Raw genomic sequence first — 5,999 nt, forward strand, 5'->3', positions numbered from 1 at the left:
ACGATGGTTTTGGAATCCACGACTCGGTTTTGGTACAAAAAAATGGTAAAAATCGCTTTCTATTGAGGTTTTCTAAGGAACAGCCCCTGAACTAACAGTGTCTCCATAAAACCCTTAAGCCCTAACGTAGACCACATCAAATGCAAAAACAACCAAACGATTTGCTGCGTTTGTCTAACCTGGAGGAAGTGCGTAAGATTCATACTTTGACCATGTACTGTCCGGTAGTGACGGTAATACGATCCTTGCATTGAGTATGCAAATGGTGCCTAGCCGAAGGGCAGTCCAAAACACTTAATTCTACCTTTCCGTCACCAGTAAAATCCGAGGTGAGGGCCCTGAAAGAATTCCATTTTTATTCCATTTTTATTCGCGGCGTTTTGGATCATACTGGTAAGCATACTCTTGCATGCTTACCGATTATGGTTAATCATTTCCTTGTAGCCTACAAGGTTATTTCAACTCTTTGTTACGTCAAAGTAGACTGTAAGTAATCATAGGATGCATTTAAGTGTCCCAACTGAACCGTTTAGGTTCTTAAACAAAGAACACCACAGAAGTTTAATCACCGTACTTGAACCGCGTAGTAATAATCATGAGCGTGTGGCATTGGTGGCCGGGAGACCCCGCCGCTCCACAAGTTCTTTAACGCCACTACTGCAAGTTGCGAGTGAATGAGGATGAGATGATGATGAAAGACACACAACACCCAGTCATCTCGAGGCAGAGAAAATCCCTGACCCCGCCGGGAATCGAGCCCGGGACCCCGCGCGCGGGAAGCGAGAAGTCTACCGCAAGACCACGAGCCGCGGACAACCGCGTAGTGAGAACTATAAATAAAACGTTACGTCTGAGGGTGTTGAATGTTGCGTATGCATCAATACTCTGTTGAAACGGCGTAAATTACACTTTAGACTGGTTTGTTGAAATGAGTTTCTGGGCTACTGTAACATTTTAAAAACGCTTCACCGATCTCTGGTCTTTAAATATTTTGCCCCTTCTTCGTTAAAAATGTGTAAGTGCGCTGGTTAATAACGGTGAAACAAACAAGCCTCATAAATGGTATGACAACAATAAATGTCTGCTCGTTTCACTAACATTTTTTTTGTTACTGGGCAACAGATCAAATATTGGACCATAAACCCGCAAATGCAGGCACTAAAGAAGAGCTCGCAGCCATAACAGCGTAGACTGTTTTCAGAACGAGCAGGTTATTTCATACTGCCTTGGTATCTGTGAGGTATAATATAACGTATTTTTCACATGGCAACATCAGTAACGCACATAGCAGTACCTCTCCAGAACTGTGAAAACAACCCATACTTGACATGGAATGTTACTGCTTAAATTATCTGATTCCTACAGCAAATTGCAATCGATGAAACAGGTAGTAATATTCTTTTTCGTATGGATCAACGGACAGATCGCTGATCTGCAAGGCAGAGAGGTGATGCCGACTTGTATCTATTTCTCGAACCATGTAGGTATTAAAGTCGGCAGAAAAAAAGAAAAGAAAAGCAAAAAGAATCTGCGATCAGGCCCAGATGGTCACGGCAAACGATGTTGATCGACCACCTTGTCGTTCTTTGCCAAATAGTGTTATTTGGACGCCGTATGGAGACACATGGTATCAATTCTCTCAAGCATTGTCATCCTTCCAGACCTTGGAGCTGCCACTTTTCCTCACTAGGCTGAGAGCAGTACGTTCCAGTTCCAGGGTCGGGCGACTTAAGGGTGGGTGGGGATGGGGGAGGGGCAGTGGGGAAGGTGGCGACACGGAGGGAATTCGGCCACCCTCTACCACTAACATTACCAAATCCGATAAATAAAAGACCTTCCCCAAGATGATATGGATCAGGCCACGAAAAAGAAAGATGTGAACTGAAAATTAGCTGAACGCGCATTTGCAAAGCATGAAAACTATAAAATATTTTATGTCAGTGAATTGACGTGTAATATAAATCTAACACCAACGCGTAGTATAAAGGTTAGAAAATGAAGTAGGAGACAAAAGACTGGCCACTAAAGACGGTTTAAAATAAAAGGAAACACGTCTTCCCTAAGTAACACATTACAGAAGCGGAGGCGGAATGAACCCTATATTACTTGCAATACTGCGATTGCAGAAGAGAGACTTAAAAGATAGCATCAAAATCAGTGAATACTTCACAATTTGATAATAAAAAATGGAGACAGTTCTTTTATCAGAGCCGTCCGCGGTGGCCAAGCGGTTCTAGGCGCTTCAACGCGGAACCGCGCGACTGCTACGGTCGCAGGTTCGAATCCTGCCTCGGGCATGGATGTATGTGGTGTCGTTAGGTTTAAGTAGGTCTAAGTTCTAGGGGAATGATGACCACAGATGTTTAGTCCCATAGTGCTCAGAGCCATTTTATTTTATCAGAGTTGTGGTCCTTGGAGAGCTACTTCGGAATTTACAAAAAGGGGGAGAAAATCGCTGTTGCTTACAAAATCATGCCGCCACTAACCTGCAATTGTTGAGATAAATCCCAGTGACAGAACCGAGACTTGAATCTTACATGTTTTTGTCGCTGTGCACCTCGCTTATTTTGGCGATACAAAGATCTCCTCTCCTCCTCGTGTTGTGTAAATGCTGGTGATGAAGAACATTTCTGTCCTCAAAATTTGAGCCAACCACCCAATCAGTAAGAGCTATCTCATCACCACGACTTCCAGATCTCGGTTAAAGAGATTAATTTGGCGGCATTCACGTACACAACTAAGCGAAGTGATGTTTTGTTATCTACAGGACAATTATAGGGTCTACCGTACTGGACAGAATGATGCACTGGCGGCTTGTCTGTTTCCAGATTTCAGTTTCTATCGCGGTATTCGTGCCAACATAGAAACGAGCGTGTATACATTTGTGAGCTCCGAACGCAAGGTGTTTCGACGCTGGCGGACCAAATACGACGGTTGGAAACAGACTTCTGTGTCCCGTTACAACCGCGTATACGCCTGTGAAACGAAACCCAGTGAAATGGAATACGCGGTTAGGTGCGGGATCGGAAGGTGTTACAAAACACGCTACCACATACGCTGCACGTATGAAACAACCCGCCGATAAAGGTACCCAAATCGGCATTGCTCCACCTCGCAGTACGGAGTTTTATTTTTTTTAATTTTTTAACACAAGACGTGACCCGTAAATTTGATTGAAAAAAGTTTTTTTATTTTTTTTAAGCCCTTCAGGCTCTGCTCGTCCTAATGGTACCGTGATACAAGCAAAAAACTGCCACTGTATGTCAGCCAAACTCCCGCTACAGAGGCACGGGCAGCTGTTAACCAGCGCTGCTCCGGCATTTCCTCGGGACAGAGCACACAAACGACCGCCGGTCACAAAATCAGATACACAGCGTTGTCAAGGGCGGGCGCTGCTTGTCGCTTTGGTACGACCACGAACCTGTTTGCCTCTCCTGCAGCAAGCGGGAATAACGTTGACACGCGGCCAGAGCTGCAGATGGAAATGACGCACGAACACGGAACGTATAGCTCTGCAAATAGGCAGTTTAATCATATCCTCCAGATCTGTCTACCAACGTTCAAGTGACGTTTACTGGACGTCGTAATGGTGTCTTTACACCTACACGTTGGCCGTGGTGCAGCGGATACCATATACAACGTCGTGTTCCGCGGCCCACATGAACTTCGCAATACGCCCAAAACTGATATTAGTGCCAGTGTACGAAGTCCTCAACCAGCAACAGACTAGTAATTTTCTCTTGGCCAGTCACTGAAAACGTCACTAAGCCGTGTTCTTAAGCTACTGAATACTATCACGCTTGCATTACAAAATTTAAAAAGTATATAAATTATTATCTTTAATACAGAAACTGATAAAAGGATAAAGGTGTGATATAAAGCCACCTTAGAGGCTAGCGACCATTCTTGTAAATATGAGTAGACCTGTAGTTAAGCTGGCTAGGTCGCACGAAAAGTCATGCAGCAAGTGGAGAATGACATTATTGATCACAATGTATGCGTAATGAGTTTCGGATTTATTTCCATCTTCAGAAATCCAAGTGTGAAGGAAGTACAAGGAAATTTGGAAATCTGTGGTAAGGTCCTATGGGACCAGACTGTTAGGGTCATCGGTCCCTAAGCTTACGCACTACTTAATCTAATTTAAACTAATTTCCTCTAAGGACAACACACACACCCATGACCGAGGTGGGACTCGAACCTCCGACGGGAGGGAGCCGCGCGGACCGTGACAAGGAGCCTGAGACAGCACGGCTACTCCGCTCGGCCGTAGTACAAGGACAAGTGCGGTAGAAGTTGTGTACGTAACATGAGATGATAGCCCCTGGAACTGGAACCTGATGCAATCAGCGTGGTGACGAGAAGTAGTGGCCCAAGATCTGGAGGGCTGACAAAGGTTCAGGAAACTGATACATTGTGTCTCCATGCAGCGTCCAAATGACACTAGTTGTCAGAAACTGCTGTGGCCCTCTGGGTCTGTCATCTCACGTTACGTACACAACTGATAACTCCCTGTTTCTTGTGCCGCCTTTGCACTTGGATTTCTGCAGATGGTAATAATTTCGAAATGCGTCATGCGTAATTTGTGGTCAGTAAAGTCATTCTTCACCTGCTGTATGACTTCCTATCCAGCCTAGCCAGCATAGCTACAGATCTACGCATATCTGATAGAAGGATACTGAAAAAGGTTTCATATAACAGAAAGTTCACTACAATAACTTTGTAAGAGGGGCATGTCATTTTGTTTCTGAAAGTTATAGATGTGCACCTCAGAGAGAGAGGAAGTTGTGTTAGCGTTAATCAATTTTTGGTCTTGTTATGGGACAGTCTTTGCCTCTGCGCGGTCTGATACATCCTTAGTCGAAGTGTGGTAGGTGACAGACGTATTCAGAAGTCTTGTGTTGACTTGTGATTGCATCTGTTAGATGAAGAAAGATTTGTTGTAAAGGACAGTAAGGATGAATATGATGCATGTATTGACAGCCGAAAATAATGTAAATTTTGAATAATGTTATTGTTTACCAAGAGGAGACGTTTGAGATAAGACTGCAGCAATGCGCAGCTAGTTTGTCGGGATGGTTATTGTCAGCTAATTAACTTTGTTCACTTGTTCACAGCTGAGAGACAGACCACCCCACTTCCCTGAGTCATGCATTAAAATGTTAACTAATTCTGTTTGTTTTTTATAAAAATTCTCAGTTAACATTGTACCCATTTTAAATTATTGTTCACTTTAAGCATAGTATTGTTCAGACCAAAGTTATGTGTGAAGATCACGCTAAATTTTACTTTGTGTCTGTGAGTACATACTTCATTCTAAGATCGTTTTCGTGAAATATCATTTCATACGAATTGTTAGTCTCCACAACCCTCATTACGCATTACCACGTTGTACCATATGGTATGCAACAGTTTGAATATTGTTTGGAAGTTTTGTTTAGAAACAAAAGTCTGATTTAGCCGCTGCCTGTTTGCTGTTGTGCTTTCGAGAAATCTGCAACAATTTTGTCGAGAAGCGAGATAATAGCAATTTTGATAAGAGCCAGATAACTTCAAAAAGGTTCAAATGGCTCTGAGCACTATGGGACTTAGCTTCTGAGGTCATTAGTCCCCTAGAACTTAGAACTACTTAAACCTAATTAACCTAAGGACATCACACACATCCATGCCCGAAGCAGGATTCGAACCTGCGACCGTAGCTGTCGCGCGGTTCCAAACTGAAGCGCCTAGAACCACTCGGCCACTCGGGCCGGCGCCAGATAACCGTTTTACTTCAGTTGCGCTTTTAATACAAAGACATTTGTATTCAGGCCAGTTACAGTTCGATTCAAATTAGATTCTGTTTGGTCAAAGGTTAGCATACAAGTTAATTTGGACAACAGTTTGTGGGTACATAGTTTTGGTAATCCGTTGAATGTTGATAGATTGAGAGGTGAATTTGGGCTATATTTCATACAGATACACATAGTGGAGAAGTTACAAGTTTCAATTGCAAGTGC

At 43.4% G+C, this 5,999-nt stretch overlaps 1 non-coding gene across 1 annotated transcript; it reads right to left on the reverse strand.

Moving 5' to 3' along the window:
- Positions 1-5,666: 5,666 nt before the first annotated feature.
- Positions 5,667-5,750, reverse strand: Trnap-ugg (transfer RNA proline (anticodon UGG)). Its single transcript has one exon. It is a non-coding gene; the product is annotated as a tRNA-Pro (tRNA).
- Between the last annotated feature and the right edge of the window lie 249 nt (positions 5,751-5,999).

This window comes from Schistocerca cancellata, chromosome 5 (genome assembly GCF_023864275.1).
Source record: "Schistocerca cancellata isolate TAMUIC-IGC-003103 chromosome 5, iqSchCanc2.1, whole genome shotgun sequence".
Lineage (NCBI taxonomy): Eukaryota > Metazoa > Arthropoda > Insecta > Orthoptera > Acrididae > Schistocerca > Schistocerca cancellata.